This window comes from Ranitomeya variabilis, chromosome 7 (assembly GCF_051348905.1).
Source record: "Ranitomeya variabilis isolate aRanVar5 chromosome 7, aRanVar5.hap1, whole genome shotgun sequence".
Lineage (NCBI taxonomy): Eukaryota > Metazoa > Chordata > Amphibia > Anura > Dendrobatidae > Ranitomeya > Ranitomeya variabilis.
The window spans coordinates 79,828,443-79,849,313 of record NC_135238.1 but is presented as its reverse complement, the minus strand read 5'-3'; the positions used below and the strand labels follow the sequence as shown (position 1 = coordinate 79,849,313).

The following is a 20,871-nucleotide window of genomic DNA, read 5'->3' as shown; positions in this document are numbered from 1 at the left end:
TTTTCATCCCTTGACCAAGGCATTGCACTATTTGATGCTTTTCAGGAAGAGAGAGATCCTTTTTATTTCCGATATTGCTTGAAACCTGTGACCTGCTTAATAATGTGGAACATCATTTTTAAGTAGTTTTCCTTTAATTAGAATCACCTGGAAAACTAATTATCACATGTGTTTAAGATTGATTTCAGTGATCCATTGAGCCCTGAGACACAATACCATCCACGAGTTTATTTGAAAAACAAAACAATTAAATCTTTACGACACTGAAATTCAATTTGCATAATAATTTGGAACACAGTGTAAAGGCGTATACGAGCACATGCAGGCGGAAATCGGGGCATGTATTGCCGCCTCTGTTCTGGAAACCCATAAATAACCCAGACGTCCCCGGACACTCAGCGAGGCCCTCCTGCTGCTAGGGCCATTATTACATTCATTTTGTTTCTTCCTAGAAATGGAACAGACAAACTGATTGTCAAAATGCAAGTGTGAACAATGCCTTATCGGTAGTTTCTGCAGAGCTGTCACAATAATATGCTGCCCACAAAAGGGTTGTCTGAAACTCCTCCATCCAGTGTGATATCTGGCCTAGAGGGGCCGCCATCCTCCCACTGTGTGTTCTATTCGTATACTGATAGCACACGTGGCCTCAGATCGGTAGGACAGTATGCCAGGACAGGCTCTGTCAGCATAGGATGACTCTTCATATAGAGTTCCTTTAACAGCAGCTTGGTAATGAGATGGATCCACTGCGTGATTAGCACAAAAAATGATTGCACTGTTTCACTAATCCAGGAAATACCCTTGGACTCCTAACTTGTATTCATAAGGAGAACGCCCCCTACCCATCTCACCCACTCATAAGGACTGACATCTGCCATGGATCTACATGTATACATGGCCGCCCATCAATCACTGGTAGGGGGCCTTCCCATCATGGCAGAGGTATGCTAAGCTCTAGTAATCAACTGCTTGGGGTTTTTTTTAAGCAAAAATGTTCAAAAAGATCACAGGGGATTTTCCAGGAAAGTTTTTGAGCCTTCCCACCAACTTGTATTGTAATAAATTAGTGTGTTCTAAGCTAAAAAATGCCTTAAGAATGGTTGGATCGCTTTTTTAACCACTTGGTGTCTTTGGAAACCTGAAGCCGTTAAGGACACTCAAAAGATCGAACATAAGAAACAGCAACTTCTTTTTACATAAAAATCCATGTATTCATTCTTTCGAATGTTATCACTTTTTCAGGCGTATTTCAGCTGCACATGGTCTCGTGCTTATGTGATCATGTTGTGCCTGTGTATCAGGAGAGCTCCCGACTCACAAGTCAGATGAACACATAGGTCTAAACATCCATATTTAGAACAATTCCCCCAGCTGCTGATAAACTGCCCCAAAGCATAATACTGCCTCTACCATGCTTCACTGTTGGTATGGTGTTTTTCCCTTCCCCCATGACAGCACACCTGAGAGAGGGGATCTGCCCAGTCAGGACAGGAGCCCTACTGAAAATAAAAGGGTGGTACCTCTCCCTCGCTTCAGTTGGGTTTCCTGTCCTGACAGGGACCCTCGTGCTGAAAGATGGCGGTCGCAAGTCTACTTACCCACTCCCGTCCCGACGTGGAAGAACAGGCAGGGCCTGTGCGCTGGTCTTTGGGTGATGGAGGCGCTGTCCGCAGGTCCTGGGGACCTCAGTGTCTGAGTAGGCGTGGGTGCAGCACGGTCAGGAGTCCAGGGCTCTTCCGTGGCTGCCGCACCGCCCTCCCCCCTCTGCCGGCGTCCAGGAGGGGCGGCTACTTCTGTGTCGCGTGTGACGTCAGGCACGCTGAGAATGGGCGTGACATCGGGGCAGGCACCGGATCCAAGATGGCGGCGCCCATGGAGAAAACGACTGCCAGCTAAAACTATCCCGGCAGTGTGGCGAGGGGAGGGACAATCGATAGACACCGGAGGAGGCGGGGAGTGCAGTGGAGTCTTCATAAAGAGAGATGACCACAGAAGACACACTCATGCCCAGAGCTTCATCATGGAAGTGGGGCAGCAAGAGCTGCAACAGCAGCCTTTACAGCAGCAGCAAGAGCTCTCACCAGATGCCTTGCCGAGCCACCAGCATACCAGGAAGAGTAGCCCCTCGAGTGGTAGGAGAGGCACAGTCGTCCTGACAGGCAATACTCCTCGACGTCCAGAAGGAACGTTGTGCACGCATCTGATCAGCTTCTGAAACCGGTACCCTTGACTGACAGCGGTGGTGAGTGATCTACGTGAAGGTCACCCTTTTGGTACTGGGGTCCATTTTTTTTTTTTGCTTGCTCACTAGGGGTCCAGGAAGTCTAGCTGTAAAACAAAGAATTTGCCCTGTGCAAAAACCCTCTGGCAGTTCAGTGGCAGAAAGACCTCTGTGCTGACTGTATCAATAAGACCAAACGGGAAGAGACCCCTGACTTCGCCACTAGCCTTAGTGCTATAATACAGGCAGAAGTAAAAGGCTCCTTAAAGGCAGCCCTTAAAAAAATCTGGGAAAAGAAGCTGCAAGGTGCCTACTGATTCAGAGGCCTTTCTAGGGCAGGAAGGTCGGGAAAGATCTCTATCTCCCTCTACCTCCTCTCCCCAGTCCTCAGAATTCTCCTCGGACAGTGATATAAGGGGCCGACCATGTTTCACAACTTGAGGATGTAGAGAGACTGGTCAAAGCAGTCAGGCCAGAGTGGTAAAGCCAGTGACTGACGGCAGATATTAATAGCCTAGAGAGGGTCCATGGTTATTGGCCCCCCCTGGCTACAAACATCTGCCCCCAGCCACCCCAGAAAAGGCACATCTGGAAGATGCGCCTATTCTGGCACTTGGCCACTCTCTTCCCATTCCCGTGTAGCGGTGGGATATGGGTTAATGCCACCTTGCTATTGTAAGGTGACATTAAGCCAGATTAATAATGGAGAGGCGTCAATTATGACACCTATCCATTATTAATCCAATTGTTTGAAAGGGTTAAAAAACACACACATGATTTAAAAGTATTTTAATGAAATAAACAGCGGTTGTTTTAATATTTTATTGCTCTCTCAATCCATTTGCAGACCCTCGCTTGGCAAAACAATAAACCCACAATATACATACCTTCTGCTGACCCGTCACGTCCCAAGAGGTAATCCATCTGAAGGGGTTAAAATAATTTACAAGCAGGAGCCCTGCAAATGCAGCTGTGCTCGTGCTTGTAATTCCCCGGCGAATGAAGGAAATGTAGGTCATTGACCTACATTTCCTTCAGTTGCGGTGATGCGCCCCCTGGTGGATGTCCTCATATGACCTGGAGCGTGGGAAAAAGTTCCCAGGCTGCAGTTCATGAGAACATCCAGCCAGGGGCGCATCACCGCGACTGAAGGAAATGTAGGTCAATGACCTACATTTCCTTCATTCGCCGGGGAATTACAAGCACGAGCACAGCTGCATTTGCAGGGCTCCTGCTTGTAAATTATTTTAACCCCTTCAGATGGATTACCTCTTGGGACGTGACGGGTCAGCAGAAGGTATGTATATTGTGGGTTTATTGTTTTGCCAAGCGAGGGTCTGCAAATGGATTGAGAGAGCAATAAAATATTAAAACAACCGCTGTTTATTTCATTAAAATACTTTTAAATCGTGTGTGTGTGTGTGTGTTTTTTAACCCTTTCAAACAATTGGATTAATAATGAATAGGTGTCATAATTGACGCCTCTCCATTATTAATCTGGCTTAATGTCACCTTACAATAGCAAGGTGGCATTAACCCTTCATTACCCCATATCCCACCGCTACACGGGAATGGGAAGAGAGTGGCCAAGTGCCAGAATAGGCGCATCTTCCAGATGTGCCTTTTCTGGGGTGGCTGGGGGCAGATGTTTGTAGCCAGGGGGGGCCAATAACCATGGACCCTCTCTAGGCTATTAATATCTGCCCTCAGTCACTGGCTTTACCACTCTGGCGGAGAAAATTGCGCGGGAGCCCATGCCAATTTTTTCTGCCATTTAACCCTTTATTTTAGCAGCTACAGCGCTGAAATTTTGCACATACACACTACTAACATTAGTAGTGTGGAATATGCAAAAAAAAAAGGGGATATGAGATGGTTTACTGTATGTAAACCATGTCTCATATCCTGTCGGGTTTGTGCAGGAGAAATGAAAAGCCGGCAATTGAATTACCGACTTTTCACTAACAGCGCTGCGTATTTCTCGCAAGTCACACTGCTGGTCCGTGTGGAATCCGTATTTTTCTCGCCCCCATAGACTTTCATTGGCAATTTTTTTTGCGCAATACGCTGACAAACGCAGCATGCTGCGATTTTGTACGGCCGTAGAAAGCCGTATATTACGGATCCGTAATATACGGCTGATAGGACTAGACCCATTGAGAATCATTGTGCCGTATGTTATGCGAGTTTTACGCACGTAGTTTCTGCGCTCATACGTCCGTAAAACTCGCATGTGTGACGGCGGCCTTAAGGACCCGCTTGATAAAGAGGCAGATGGTTTTTTAAGACACATCTGGGAAGCGACAGCAGGGGAATTAAAACCAGCAATAGCTGTTACATGTACTGCTCGTGCTCTCGTGATCTGGCTAAAGCAGATAGAAGATCAGCTAAAGGATAAAGTGCCAAGAAACGATATCCTAGCAAATATGACCTTAGTGCATGGAGCAGCAGCTTTCATAGCAGATTCCTCAGCGGATTCTACAAGATTAACAGCCAGAACGGTGGGCTTGTCCAATGCAGCAAGACGAGCCCTGTGGCTTAAAGGGTGTCCAGGAGATTTACCATCCAAACATAGACTTTGTTCCATCCCGTGTGATGGTCAATTCCTTTTTGGTAAAAAAAATTGAAAGAAATTTTGGAGCAAGCAGGGGATAAAAAAAAAAAAGGCTTTCCCAATTTTACTGGAGAGTCTTAAAAGCCTTCCTTTCGGAGAAGATTTAAGAGTTCGTCCCCCAGGAGATAGGAGAAATTGGGACTTTAAAGAAAAAAGAGGGTCTGGCTACATGTTCAAAGGGCCCTCTACTTCATCAAAAAAAATCTCAATGACATAGATCAGAGGTAGGGGGAAGGCTCTCTCTCTTCCTCTCTGCCTGGGTAAACATCTCCCCAAGTACATGGGTATTAAATATAATCAAAGACGGTTTAAAGGGAACCTGTCACCCCCCCCCCCCCCCCCCCCCCAGTCGTTTCAAACTAAGGGTATGTTCACACGTTCCTGATTTCAATCCTTTTTTTTCAGGACTAAAAACCGCAGCTCTTGGCAGAAAACGCAGGTGCGTTTTTTGGTGCGTTTTTGGTGCGTTTTTTGATGCGGTTTTTAGTGCGTTTTTTTTATGCAGTTTTCTCTGCAGATTGTCTGTGTTTGACACAAATAAAGCTTTAACTGCAGTGGGGGAAAAAAAAAAAAGAAATGATGTCATTTCCTTGTCCAACCCTTTTCTTCTTCCATCCTCCATTTTGGGACTAAACACCAAAATGAGTGGACGTGTTTTGAATGACAGCGCTCCGCAGAGTGCTGAGCGTAGGCCAGATCACAGCCCGCGGATCCAGCTCTATCCAGCTATTTAAGTCTACGTTCACATTTGCGGTCTGCGCCGCAGCGTCGGGCGCCGCAGCGTCGCCGCATGCGTCATGCGCCCCTATATTTAACATGGAGGCGCATGGACATGCACCGCATGCGTCACTGCAGCGCACGCATCCGGGCGCAGAGGACGCAGCAAGTTGCATTTTTGCTGTGTCCAAAATCAATCAAAAAAAGGACGCATGCGGCGCAAAACGCAGCGTTGTGCATGCGTTTTGCTGCGTTTTTGTTTGCGTTGTGTGTTGCGGCGCACAACGCAAATGTGAACATAGCCTAAGTGCCACGTATTTAAGTGCCACGTATTTAAGTGCCACGTATTTAAGTGCCACGTATCACGTATTTCAGTGCCACATATCACGTATTTAAGTGCCACATATTTAAGTGCCACGTATCACGTATTTAAGTGCCACATATTTAAGTGCCACGTATCACGTATTTAAGTGCCACATATTTAAGTGCCACGTATCACGTATTTAAGTGCCACGTATTTAAGTGCCACGTATCATGTATTTTTGCTATTGTAAGGTGGCATTAATCCCGGTCAATAATGGAGAGGCGTCAATAAGACGCCTATCCATTATTAAGCCAATGAAAGGGTTAAAAAAAAAAACACAAAGACTAGAAAAAAATATTTTAATGAAATAAAGACACACTTTTTGACCAAATTTTATTAAACGCTCAATCCGTCAAGAAGACCCTCGACCTGAAAAAGAGGCAAAATAAAAAAACAAATTCATACTCCCTGGCCCTGTCCGCAGAAATCCATCGAGGGTCCCACGAAGATCTTCCATGGAGAACAGACACATCCAGAGATATGTCTGCTCTCCACGGCTGCAGCAACACACTGACAGGAGCCATAGTTCCTCTCGGTGTGTCACTGCGCATGCGCGAGCGAGTTTACCGGCGGTCATTGACCCCGGCACTCTCGCTTAACGGCAGTGCTGCGTGGGAAAGTTCAACGCAGCTGTACTGCCGTTAACCGAGACGCCGGAGCCATTGAACTCCGGAACAGTACGCGATACACTGCTAGGAGCTTCGCTCCTGGCAGTGTATCGCCGGAGAGCAGCCGATCGGCGTGGGACACTCGTTTTATGGATTCTGCGGACAGGGAGTATGGATTTGATTTTTTATTTTGTGATTTTTTTTTTTCCTGGAGGATCGAGGGCTTCGCCTACAAGTGTGCTGTTGGTGAGTATATACTCTATGTTATGTGTTGTATGTACTGTATTGTGTGTCATGTATGTGTATTGTGTGTGTTTTGTGTAACTTTACAACTGTGCTAAGTCGCCGGACACAGGGACAACTCTCCCATCCTAATACCGGATGGGAGTAGTAGTCCCATACGGCGACTTAGCACAATGGTGGCACTAGCGTCGCATGGGGACACACACACACACACACACACACACACACACACACACACACACACACACACACACACACACACACACACACACACACACACACCAAATCAATCAAACGGCCGACACGATCCCCATGCGACGGTATGCCTCCATGTCTCTCCGCCCAAGCACTTCCGCCCACGCACTTCCGGACGCTTCCCCGCACTTCCTGCTGCAGCGGTTCTGCACCACAAACCGCAATAAAACCCGCAGATATATTTTTGATCTGCGGGTTTTACTGCGGGTTTGACCTCACAATGGAGGTCTATGGGTGCAAAACCGCTGCTGTTTCGGACAAAGAAGTGACATGCTCCTTTTTTCCCGCAGCTATTCAGCGCGGCTTTTTTTTTTAAATTCAGGATCATGTGCACAGTGGTTCCTGTTTTCCATAGGGTACATTGTACTGTACCCTGCATGGAAAAAAGCTGCGGAACCGCAGCGGCAAAACCGCTGTGGTTCCGTGGTAAAAAACGCACTGTGTGAACATGGCCTAAAAGAGCCACCTTGTGCAGCAGTAATGCTGCATTCTGACAAGGTGGCTCTTTTAGTTCTGGGTGCTGTAAATAGAGAAATAATCAGTTTTATAATTTGTCTGAAATACCTGGTCTTCAGTCAAGTAGGCCGGCGTTTCCCCCCTGCTTCAGACAGCACACAGCTGTCACTCACATCTTCTTGGCGCCGGGCGCCACCTCCTACTCACCGCTGTTTTCAAAATAGCCAGCGCCTGCGCTCTTGGCGCAGTGAGCGCTGCCCGTCTCTCCTCATATGCAGCCCAGCTGACTGCGCCTGCGCGGCCGCCCTGCTTGTGAATCCCAGCCCCGCAGTGACTTATGATTTATTCACATTGCGGGGCTGGGATTCACAGGCAGGGCGGCCGCACAGGCAGGAAAGACGGGCAGCGCTCACTGCGCCTGCACCAGGCAGGGGAAAAGAGCGCAGGCGCCGGCTATTTTGAAAACAGCGGTGAGGAGGAGGCGGCGCCAAGAAGATGTGAGTGACAACTGTGTGCTGTCTGAAGCAGGGGGGGAAACGCCGGCCTCCTTGACTGAAGACCAGGTATTTCAGACAAATTATAAAACTGATTATTTCTCTAGTTACAGCACCCAGAACTAAAAGAGCCACCTTGTCAGAATACAGCATTACTGCTGCACAAAGTGGCTCTTTTAGTTTGAAACGACTGGGGGGGGGGGTGACAGGTTCCCTTTAAAGATAAAATTCATCCGTCCACCAAGGCAAAATTTTACAATGACACCCCGAAGGAAGTCCCAGGAGGAACAACTGGCTCTGGAGACAGAAGTCTTGGGACTAGTACAGAAACAAGTTCTACAGGAAGTCCCGACTCAGGAGGAAGGAAGGGGATTTTACTCCCCCCTCCTTTTGATTAAAAAACCAGATGGTTCTTGGAGAACCATAGTCAACCTGAAAAAGCTCAATCAGTGGGTAGAGAATTGTTCCTTCAAGATGGAGTCAATCAACATGGCTATAAATCTCTTGTTCCAGCACTGCTTCATGGCAGTGATGGGACTTAAAAGATGCCTATTATCATATCCCAATCCATCGAGAGTATCGGAAGTACCTGAGGGTACCACTCTATCTCCAAGGTCAGGTCAAACATTATCAGTATACAGCCCTTCCATTTGGCCTGTCTATAGCTCCCAGGGTCTTCACCAAAGTGATGGCCGAAGTAATGTCATACCTTCAATCCCGGGACATAGTGAGTGTCCCATACCTGGATGACTTCCTTGTGGTAGGGAGGTCGGAGGCCCACTGCACACATCAAGTAAGAGAAGTGACGTCAACTCTAATAGAGTTAGGATGGATAGTAAATACCCCCAAGTCAAGATTAGCGCTAGAAAAAGTGAAGTCCTTCCTAGGGTTAATACTGGACTCTGAGCGACAGCTCTGCCTCCTGCCAGAGAGCAAGATAAGGGGCCTGGCTCGTACAGCAATACAACAGCCAGCAATGACACTAGGGAACACAGTGTCCCTACTAGGCTCGTTAACATCATGTATACCAGCTGTAGGGTGGGCACAGTTTCACCTAAGTCGGAAGTTCTGTCGGCACAGAAATCATTGAAAGTACATTTAGAAGGAAAACTATATCTTTCCTTGGCCGTAAGAGAATCCCTAATCTGGTGGACTGTAAAGGAACATCCGACATTGGGGGTCCTGTGGCAAAAACCAGTCGAGGACATTATCACAACCGACGCAAGGGGTACAGGTTGGGAAGCACACGTGAGATTACACTCGGTACAAGGAACCTGGTCCTCGCTAGAAAGTAATCACAGTTCGAATGTGAAAGAACTGTGGGCAGTGGAAAAGGCCTTAAGACATTTTCTCCCCTTGCTTTGGGGCCGCCATGCTCGAGTAATGATAGACAATCGAGCAGTGGTAGCTTATATCAACCACCAGAGGGGGACGAGGTCCCGGGGACTCATGGAAGTATCAGATCTACTATTCCAGTTAGCAGAACAACACCTGTTATCTCTCGCGGCACTACATATAAGGGGCATAGAAACTATTCAAGCAGACTTCCTGAGTCGCAGAGACTTGAGACAGGGGGAATGGTCCTTAAACTCTCAGGTTTTCCAACAAATAGTGCAGGCTTGGGGCAAACCAGAGATAGACCTGTTTGCCACCTCATACAACAGGAAAGTCAGGAAGTTCTGCTCCCTAAATCCAAGGGATCATCCATTTGCAGTAGATGCCCTACAAATACCCTGGAAGTTCTCCCTGGCCTACGTGTTTTCCCCGATGGCAATGATTCCGACAGTAGTCCGGAAGATCAGAGAGGATCAAGCGAGAATAATTCTCATAGCTCCGTTTTGACCGATGAGGCCATGGTTCTCCCTTCTAAGGCAGATGTGAATTACAGATCCATGGATCTTGCCAGCGGTTCCATACCTGCTTACCCAGGGATCAGTGAGCCACTCTCAAGTGAAGGGCTTCCATCTGGCAGCCTGGAATTTGAGAGGGCACTACTGAGTCACCAGGGATTCTCACCAGGGTTAGTCTCCACCCTGTTGAAGAGTAGAAAATCTATCACATCCAGAATCTACTTATGTTAGAACATGGAAAAAGTTCCTAGACTTCCTGGGGGAACCTTTAGGGGATGTAGCTCCAATAGGACCTATCCTAGAATTTCTACAGACGGGTTTGCAACTCGGGTTAGCAACTAACATCCTCAAGGTTCAAGTTTCAGCCTTGGGGGCCCTATAATATAACTGCAACCTAGCATCTAATAGGTGTGTGTCCAGGTTCATAAAGTCTTGTAGTAGGTCTAGGCCGGTGATTATCCCTAAGATCCCTCCCTGGAACCTGAATCTAGTCTTGGAGGCTTTAACCAAAAACCCCTTTGAGCCATTGCAGGAGTTATCACAAAGTTACTCACACTTAAAACAGTATTGCTGGTAGCCTTAACATCGGCCCGTAGGGTGGGCGACTTACAGGCCCTGTCTATATGCTCTCTTTATACTTACATTTTTGAAGACAGAGTAGTTCCTGAAGGCATCAAGGCTCGCTCCACCAGAGCCGTGGCTACCTCCTGGGCATAGGTATCAATTGATCAGATTTGTAAGGCTGCTACCTGGTCCTCGCCTTCGACCTTTTTCAAACACTACTGGCTAGATCTGTCCTCCTCTGCTGACCTAACCTTTGGTAGAAGGGTGCTGCAAGCGGTGGTCACACCCTAAGGTGTTTCATTCTACAAAAGTCTCTCAGGTGTGCTGTCATGGGGGAAGGGAAAACTGAGAAAAATGGGGGCACCACAGTCAATGGGACTCAAACCAAGGCCTGAAAAAATGCCACATATAAACTAAAGAAGAAAGATGGGCCTTATAAATAGGAGTCACCACTCTATCAATAATGCAGTAAAAAATATACAGCTTTATTAAACATATAGGCAGGAGACAGACAACACTAAAAACATTTAAAACACCAGAGGGATATACAATATCCCCATACTAGCAGAGGGCCCGTAATAGGGCACACAAACCGCACCCCCCTAACAGAGTATAATACACACGCCTACTTGGCTAACAAGAGCCTAAATGATACAAAGTATATATATATATACAGCCTGGCCAGTCCCATACAGTAATCCTTGCAAGCACCCTATGGAAAAAGTTCCGCAATTAACACAGATGGTATAATACTGTACAGAGCATAATACAACCCATACAGATGGTGAAAAATATAGTAATAATGCAGTGCAAATGAAGAGCAAATAAAGAGATAAGTATACTGACCAAAGTCCACCTAAAATAAGGCCAACCTTCTAAAGTCAGTCAAACACCAATAAGAAGGAATGACTACCATGTCTCATAGGTGCCGATATAAGGCAGGGTCAGGCTGGGTAAACCTAAGTCAAAGAGGCATGTGTACCCTGAAAGGGAAGGAGGTGCGGACAGCAGGCACCCAACGCGTGTCGCCACACAGAGGTGGCTTCGTCAGGGGTAGTGCCAGCTCGTCCTGCCTCCTGCTTAAATACCAAATATTAGATACCTTACCAGCAGCAGCTGTACAGCTATTGGGAGCGCCGCATGGAGTGTGTGTGATGGCGTCTGCAAAAGCCGGGCCCGGCGTGTAAGCACTGCGCATGCGCCGGCTTCCCGGGGCGGAAGTGTACACTCCGCTCCACGTTGCCAAGGCGACACGCGCACTGCAGAAGGAGCGCTTGTGCAAAGAGTCTTGCTGCTGTGAGGTGAGTGGGGACAGATCGTAGCCATCAATTCCCATAAAAGGCGCAACCCAGGAGCCTACCAATACAGAGTGTTGCTTTCAATCGCTACACAGAGCGTACATATAGATATGAGCAGCGAAGCTACTGGGCTTGAACAAGCAACAGAACACTCAGGGATAAAGAACATACAATATGTACTCATGAGATAGAAAGTACTGTTGTCACAAAAAGTGGTAATAACAAGGACCATAAACAAAAGGAAAACAAAAAACACACACATACCCATTAGCCAACAAATACATAGAGTACAGAAAGATGCCAGATAATAATGTAGTTCATTGTTTATAAAAACCGGTGAATAATAAATCTTCATTAATGCCCATGGGAATGACACAATTCAGATCAAAAATCCACTTAGATTCTCGCTTTAATAGTTCCAAGGTAATATTTCCTCCCTTAATGTTCATGTGTACTGCTTCAAGTCCAAGCACCTTCGTACCAGCCCATTGCGCATTATGTTCAGCCAGAAAATGCGCAGCCACAGAGGTGAGGGTTTTTCCCTTTGACTTATCCTTTTTTGCCGTGGTAATGGTGGAAAAACGTTGCTGTATACGTCTCCTAAGTTCCTGTGTAGTTTGGCCCACATACACCTTCGGACACGGACACACCAACGCATAGACCAAATTCCGGGACCTGCAATTGAAGTAGGCCTTGATGGGAGTCTGTGGAAACAAAGAGGGCACCGTGATTCTTTCATTGCCACTAGTAAATGGACAAATGCTACAATTTCCACAGGGAAAAGTACCAATCAATCTGCCTCCTCTACAAATTTTTGTAACAGGACGCTGGAAATGGCTATGGCTCAAACAGTCTCTAAAACTTCTAGCCCTTCTGGCTATTAAATTGGGGTGTGGGGCAATGTGGGGAAGCAATTTAGATTCACTTTGTAAAATACCCCAATACTTTGATAAAATACCCCGCAAATCTTGCCACTGGTTATTGAACATTGTGATAATTCCAAGTGGCTTCTCCACAATTTTAGCCTGACTTTGTAAGAGATCCCCCCTATTGCTGTGATTGGCTGCAGAAAATGCATGAGAAATAACCCGTTTGGGGTAGCCTCTTTCTCGAAAGCGTGCCGTGAGATCGCGGGAATGTGTCGTGAAGTCCTGATGGTCACTGCAGTTTCTCCTAATTCTGTAAAATTGGCCCTTTGGAATACCTGTTTTAAGATGCAACGGATGGAAGCTAGCAAAATGTAACAGGCTATTTGTAGCCGTAGGTTTCCGATACAGAGTTGTGGAGACTTTAGGTCCCTTCACTTGCAATCTCAAGTCCAAAAATTCAATGTCCGTCTGGGAATAATGTGAGGTCAGACGTATGTTCCAGGGATTATCATTCAGTATGCCCACGAATTCTTTACACTGATCAAGGGTGCCTGTCCAGATAAACACAACATCATCAATATAGCGAAACCACTTAATGACATGTTTAGAGAAGTAATCCAGACAAAACACCCCTGTGACCTCCCACCACCCTAAAAAAAGATTGGCGTACGCGGGGGCACAATGTGCCCCCATAGCGGTGCCCCTTTCCTGTCTGTAGTAGACCCGGTCAAAGATGAAATAATTCTGCTCTAGAACAAACAGCAGCAGATCAAGAATGAACGAGTCATGTCCTCTGTCCCCAGTGGTGTTAAAATCCAGAAAAAAGGACACAGCACGTATACCCAGTTCGTGCCCAATGCACGTATAAAGAGACTCCACGTCAAGAGTGACAAGCCACGCCCCTGCTGGAATCTCCAAATCCTGGAGTTGTACAATGAGTGATGTGGAGTCCTTGACGTAAGACTGGAGAGACACAACTAAGGGCTGAAGAAAAAAATCAATATAAATACACGGCCGCTCAAGTAACCCGCCAATCCCAGAGACTATCGGCCTCCCTGGAGGGGCCTGTAAAGATTTGTGCACCTTCGGAAGCATGTAAAAGGTGGGAGTCCTGGGATGCTGGTTGGTGAGAAAATTTTGTTCTCGTTTATTGATAATATTCCGTGTGTAAGCAGCCTCCAATAGGCGTTTTAGTTTGCCCTGGAAAACACAAGTGGGATCAGAGGGAAGTACTTGATAGCACTCTTTATCCCCCAATTGACGCAAGGCTTCTTGTGTATAGAGGTCAACCGGCCAGATCACCAAGTTGCCCCCCTTATCCGCCTCGCGGATTACAAAGTCCCTATTGGAGCCCAATCTTGCCAAAATGGTCTGGTCTTTTTGACTGATATTTCTCCCTCTAATGGGGTCAAGTTTAAGATCATGTACCTCTCTGCATACCGCATTGAAGAAGCTCTGTACCGCCGGGCACAACGTAAATGGAGGTGTGGCTTGCGAGGGAAGTCTTCCGGTGAATTTTCTTCTGGGCTGGCACTCTTCTCCCTCTTCCAGTAGGTCCAAAAGATCTCTCAGAACCAATCTATCAGCCAAGGGCAGCTCATCTAAGGTGGAAGGACGATGATAAAGCAATTTAAACGTTAACTGCCTGCAGAACAGGTAGACATCTTTTAATGAATGTAAACTTTTCAAGCCCACTGGTTGGGCAAAATGAAAGGCTCTGAGAGATCTTTTGGACCTACTGGAAGAGGGAGAAGAGTGCCAGCCCAGCGGTACAGAGCTTCTTCAATGCGGTATGCAGAGAGGTACATGATCTTAAACTTGACCCCATTAGAGGGAGAAATATCAGTCAAAAAGACCAGACCATTTTGGCAAGATTGGGCTCCAATAGGGACTTTGTAATCCGCGAGGCGGATAAGGGGGGCAACTTGGTGATCTGGCCGGTTGACCTCTATACACAAGAAGCCTTGCGTCAATTGGGGGATAAAGAGTGCTATCAAGTACTTCCCTCTGATCCCACTTGTGTTTTCCAGGGCAAACTAAAATGCCTATTGGAGGCTGCTTACACACGGAATATTATCAATAAACGAGAACAAGATTTTCTCACCAACCAGCATCCCAGGACTCCCACCTTCTACATGCTTCTGAAGGTGCACAAATCTTTACAGGCCCCTCCGGGGAGGCCGATAGTCTCTGGGATTGGCGGGTTACTTGAGCGGCCGTGTATTTATATTGATTTTTTTCTTCAGCCCTTAGTTGTGTCTCTCCAGTCCTACGTCAAGGACTCCACATCACTCATTGTACAACTCCAGGATTTGGAGATTCCAGCAGGGGCGTGGCTTGTCACTCTTGACGTGGAGTTTCTTTATACGTGCATTGGGCACGAACTGGGTATACGTGCTGTGTCCTTTTTTCTGGATTTTAACACCACTGGGGACAGAGGACATGACTCGTTCATTCTTGATCTGCTGCTGTTTGTTCTGGATCAGAATTATTTCATCTTTGACCGGGTCTACTACAGACAGGTAAGGGGCACCGCTATGGGGGCACGTTGTGCCCCCGCGTACGCCAATCTTTTTTTAGGGTGGTGGGAGGTCACGGGTGTTTTGTCTGGATTACTTCTCTAAACATGTCATTAAGTGGTTTCGCCATATTGATGATGTTGTGTTTATCTGGACAGGCACCCTTGATCAGTGTAAAGAATTCGTGGGCATACTGAATGATAATCCCTGGAACATACGTCTGACCTCACATTATTCCCAGACGGACATTGAATTTTTGGACTTGAGATTGCAAGTGAAGGGACCTAAAGTCTCCACAACTCTGTATCGGAAACCTACGGCTACAAATAGCCTGTTACATTTTGCTAGCTTCCATCCGTTGCATCTTAAAACAGGTATTCCAAAGGGCCAATTTTACAGAATTAGGAGAAACTGCAGTGACCATCAGGACTTCACGACACATTCCCGCGATCTCACGGCACGCTTTCGAGAAAGAGGCTACCCCAAACGGGTTATTTCTCATGCATTTTCTGCAGCCAATCACAGCAATAGGGGGGATCTCTTACAAAGTCAGGCTAAAATTGTGGAGAAGCCACTTGGAATTATCACAATGTTCAATAACCAGTGGCAAGATTTGCGGGGTATTTTATCAAAGTATTGGGGTATTTTACAAAGTGAATCTAAATTGCTTCCCCACATTGCCCCACACCCCAATTTAATAGCCAGAAGGGCTAGAAGTTTTAGAGACTGTTTGAGCCATAGCCATTTCCAGCGTCCTGTTACAAAAATTTGTAGAGGAGGCAGATTGATTGGTACTTTTCCCTGTGGAAATTGTAGCATTTGTCCATTTACTAGTGGCAATGAAAGAATCACGGTGCCCTCTTTGTTTCCACAGACTCCCATCAAGGCCTACTTCAATTGCAGGTCCCGGAATTTGGTCTATGCGTTGGTGTGTCCGTGTCCGAAGGTGTATGTGGGCCAAACTACACAGGAACTTAGGAGACGTATACAGCAACGTTTTTCCACCATTACCACGGCAAAAAAGGATAAGTCAAAGGGAAAAACCCTCACCTCTGTGGCTGCGCATTTTCTGGCTGAACATAATGCGCAATGGGCTGGTACGAAGGTGCTTGGACTTGAAGCAGTACACATGAACATTAAGGGAGGAAATATTACCTTGGAACTATTAAAGCGAGAATCTAAGTGGATTTTTGATCTGAATTGTGTCATTCCCATGGGCATTAATGAAGATTTATTATTCACCGGTTTTTATAAACAATGAACTACATTATTATCTGGCATCTTTCTGTACGCTATGTATTTGTTGGCTAATGGGTATGTGTGTGTTTGTTTTTGTTTTTTGGTTTTTTTTCCTTTTGTTTATGGTCCTTGTTATTACCACTTTTTGTGACAACAGTACTTTCTATCTCATGAGTACATATTGTATGTTCTTTATCCCTGAGTGTTCTGTTGCTTGTTCAAGCCCAGTAGCTTCGCTGCTCATATCTATATGTACGCTCTGTGTAGCGATTGAAAGCAACACTCTGTATTGGTAGGCTCCTGGGTTGCGCCTTTTATGGGAATTGATGGCTACGATCTGTCCCCACTCACCTTACAGCAGCAAGACTCTTTGCACAAGCGCTCCTTCTGCAGTGCGCGTGTCGCCTTGGCAACGTGGAGCGGAGTGTACACTTCCGCCCCGGGAAGCCGGCGCATGCGCAGTGCTTACACGCCGGGCCCGGCTTTTGCAGACGCCATCACACACACTCCATGCGGCGCTCCCAATAGCTGCACAGCTGCTGCTGGGAAGGTATCTAATATTTGGTATTTAAGCAGGAGGCAGGACAAGCTGGCACTACCCCTGATGAAGCCACCTCTGTGTGGCGACACGCGTTGGGTGCCTGCTGTCCGCACCTCCTTCCCTTTCAGGGTACACATGCCTCTTTGACTTAGGTTTACCCAGCCTGACCCTGCCTTATATCGGCACCTATGAGACATGGTAGTCATTCCTTCTTATTGGTGTTTGACTGACTTTAGAAGGTTGGCCTCATTTTAGGTGGACTTTGGTCAGTATACTTATCTCTTTATTTGCTCTTCATTTGCACTGCATTATTACTATATTTTTCACCATCTGTATGGGTTGTATTATGCTCTGTACAGTATTATACCATCTGTGTTAATTGCGGAACTTTTTCCATAGGGTGCTTGCAAGGATTACTGTATGGGACTGGCCAGGCTGTGTATATATATATATATATATATATATAGTGGGGCAAAAAAGTATTTAGTCAGTCAGCAATAGTGCAAGTTCCACCACTTAAAAAGATGAGAGGCGTCTGTAATTTACATCATAGGTAGACCTCAACTATGGGAGACAAACTGAGAAAAAAAAATCCAAAAAATAACATTGTCTGTTTTTTTATCATTTTATTTGCATATTATGGTGGAAAATAAGTATTTGGTCAGAAACAAACAATCAAGATTTCTGGCTCTCACAGACCTGTAACTTCTTCTTTAAGAGTCTCCTCTTTCCTCCACTCATTACCTGTAGTAATGGCACCTGTTTAAACTTGTTATCAGTATAAAAAGACACCTGTGCACACCCTCAAACAGTCTGACTCCAAACTCCACTATGGTGAAGACCAAAGAGCTGTCAAAGGACACCAGAAACAAAATTGTAGCCCTGCACCAGGCTGGGAAGACTGAATCTGCAATAGCCAACCAGCTTGGAGTGAAGAAATCAACAGTGGGAGCAATAATTAGAAAATGGAAGACATTCAAGACCACTGATAATCTCCCTCAATCTGGGGCTCCACGCAAAATCCCACCCCGTGGGGTCAGAATGATCACAAGAACGGTGAGCAAAAATCCCAGAACCACGCGGGGGGACCTAGTGAATGAACTGCAGAGAGCTGGGACCAATGTAACAAGGCCTACCATAAGTAACACACTACGCCACCATGGACTCAGATCCTGCAGTGCCAGACGTGTCCCACTGCTTAAGCCAGTACATGTCCGGGCCCGTCTGAAGTTTGCTAGAGAGCATTTGGATGATCCAGAGGAGTTTTGGGAGAATGTCCTATGGTCTGATGAAACCAAACTGGAACTGTTTGGTAGAAACACAACTTGTCGTGTTTGGAGGAAAAAGAATACTGAGTTGCATCCATCAAACACCATACCTACTGTAAAGCATGGTGGTGGAAACATCATGCTTTGGGGCTGTTTCTCTGCATAGGGGCCAGGACGACTGATCCGGGTACATGAAAGAATGAATGGGGCCATGTATCGTGAGATTTTGAGTGCAAACCCCCTTCCATCAGCAAGGGCATTGAAGATGAAACGTGGCTGGGTCTTTCAACATGACAATGATCCAAAGCACACCACCAGGGCAACGAAGGAGTGGCTTCGTAAGAAGCATTTCAAGGTCCTGGAGTGGCCTAGCCAGTCTCCAGATCTTAACCCTATAGAAAACCTTTGGAGGGAGTTGAAAGTCCGTGTTGCCAAGCGAAAAGCCAAAAACATCACTGCTCTAGAGGAGATCTGCATGGAGGAATGGGCCAACATACCAACAACAGTGTGTGGCAACCTTGTGAAGACTTACAGAAAACGTTTGACCTCTGTCATTGCCAACAAAGGATATATTACAAAGTATTGAGATGAAATTTTGTTTCTGACCAAATACTTATTTTCCACCATAAAATGCAAATAAAATGATAAAAAAACAGACAATGTGATTTTCTGGATTTTTTTTTCTCAGTTTGTCTCCCATAGTTGAGGTCTACCTATGATGTAAATTACAGACGCCTCTCATCTTTTTAAGTGGTGGAACTTGCACTATTGCTGAGTGACTAAATACTTTTTTGCCCCACTGTATATATATATATATATATATATATATATATATATACTTTGTATCATTTAGGCTCTTGTTAGCCAAGTAGGCATGTGTATTATACTCTGTTAGGGGGGTGCGGTTTGTGTGCCCTATTACGGGCCCTCTGCTAGTATGGGGATATTGTATATCCCTCTGGTGTTTTAAATGTTTTTAGTGTTGTCTGTCTCCTGCATATATGTTTAATAAAGCTGTACATTTTTTACTGCATTATTGATAGAGTGGTGACTCCCATTTATAAGGCCCATCTTTCTTCTTTAGTTTATATGGGGGAAGGGAAAACACCAAGGTTACTTACCGGTAGCCGGTTTTTCCGGAACCCATGTCAGCACCCGTATATTCCCCCCCTTATCACTCCTTTGGTGTGCACTATATTTTGGGTGTTTTAGTTGATAAAATGTGGTGATAGTTTTGCCATGTGTAATAACTCATGCTCTGTAAACCAACTGAAGAGAGGGAGAGGCACCGCCCTATTATTTTCAGTTTGGTTCCTGTCCTGACTGGGCGGATCCCCTCTCTCAGATGTGCTGTCATGGGTTCCGGAAAAAACGGCTACCGGTAGGTAACCTTGGTGTATTTTGGTTATAAACAGTGTTGTCTTTGTACCAAACAGATTTTTTGGCATTATGGTCAAATAGTTCAAACTTGGTCTCATGAGACTTCAACATACTTTCATACAACGTGCTTTTAGCAAACTTGATGTGGGTTTTGACGAAACATGGCCAGACTTGGACTTTTTTTTAATGTAATTTAAAGGGGTTGTCTAATACTTTTATATTAATGACCAATGTTGTGGATGGGTCATCAATGTAAGATTGATGGGATTCCCACCAATCTGCTGTTATCACCTTCTGAGGACAGATGTAAAAGTATGCAGAGTCGAACAGCACAGCCCTATAAATGGCTTAAAGGCTGCGGCCAAGTACTGCTGATTACCTCCTAATGAAGAAAATGGCTGATCTTGATTACTGAGAAGCAGACACTAATCAGTGTACAAAGCTGCAGCAGTACGCTCCATCCAAGCCTAACATCCGACCAGAGACAACAGCTAATCGGTGGGGGTGCTGGGTGTCAGTCCCCTAAAAAATAGGTCATCAATATAACTTAATGGACATCCCCTTAAATTTTCCATATAAAGGTTTGAAAACTGAAGGGTAAAGAAGATTTTCATGGGGTGGAATGACAAAACCACTTCAGTTTCTTTCACTAATGGCTTGATCATACATGGTGTTTTTGAATGAATGGGGAGAAAAATGCATCACAAAAACTAGGGGTATGTTCACATTCAGTATTTGCAGCACATTTCTTTGCTGCTAATACTGGAATATTTTGGGGCAGGAAAAAATGTTTTAAGTTGTATTTTTGTTTTGTTTTGTTTGCAGCATTTTTCCTGTGTTCAAATGAATGACAAAGACACTGAAATAATTGCCATTCTGCAGATCTGAGACTGATTAAAATCTGCAAGGAAAAAATGTGCAGCACTTGTACGAGATTTCAGATATCTCATTCATTTTGCTGCTGCTGTAAAACCCTGTGGATTTTTTTTCACAGCAAAAACACGACATAAACACAACTTGTGAACGATCCCTTAAAGGGGACATCCGGGACTTTACAAAAAATGTATGTAAGCACTACCAGGGGGGCAATCACAGCTTACCTGCCTGTCATGCCCCACACCGTTCTTCCCCGACACAGCGCTCCTGACGGGGATTCGGAAGCCTCTGATGACGTCACGTCTGCAGAGCGGAGGGTGCTTTTTCTGGTCTACTCTGTCGACGGATCGGGACTTCTGAGGTCATTCTGATTGACAGCCGGGGATCCAGCTGTCAATCAAAATGACTAAGTTCTACCCTGTCGTGTCAGCAGAGGCAGCTGAATCCCCGGCGTCTGTGAGATATATATATATATATATATATATATATATA

At 45.8% G+C, this 20,871-nt stretch overlaps 1 protein-coding gene across 1 annotated transcript in view; it reads left to right on the top strand.

The window, feature by feature from the left end:
* DHRS7B (dehydrogenase/reductase 7B) overlaps positions 1–20,871 on the top strand; it is a 65,613-nt gene that overhangs the window by 14,802 nt on the left and 29,940 nt on the right. The gene's annotated exons all lie outside the window — the stretch shown is intronic.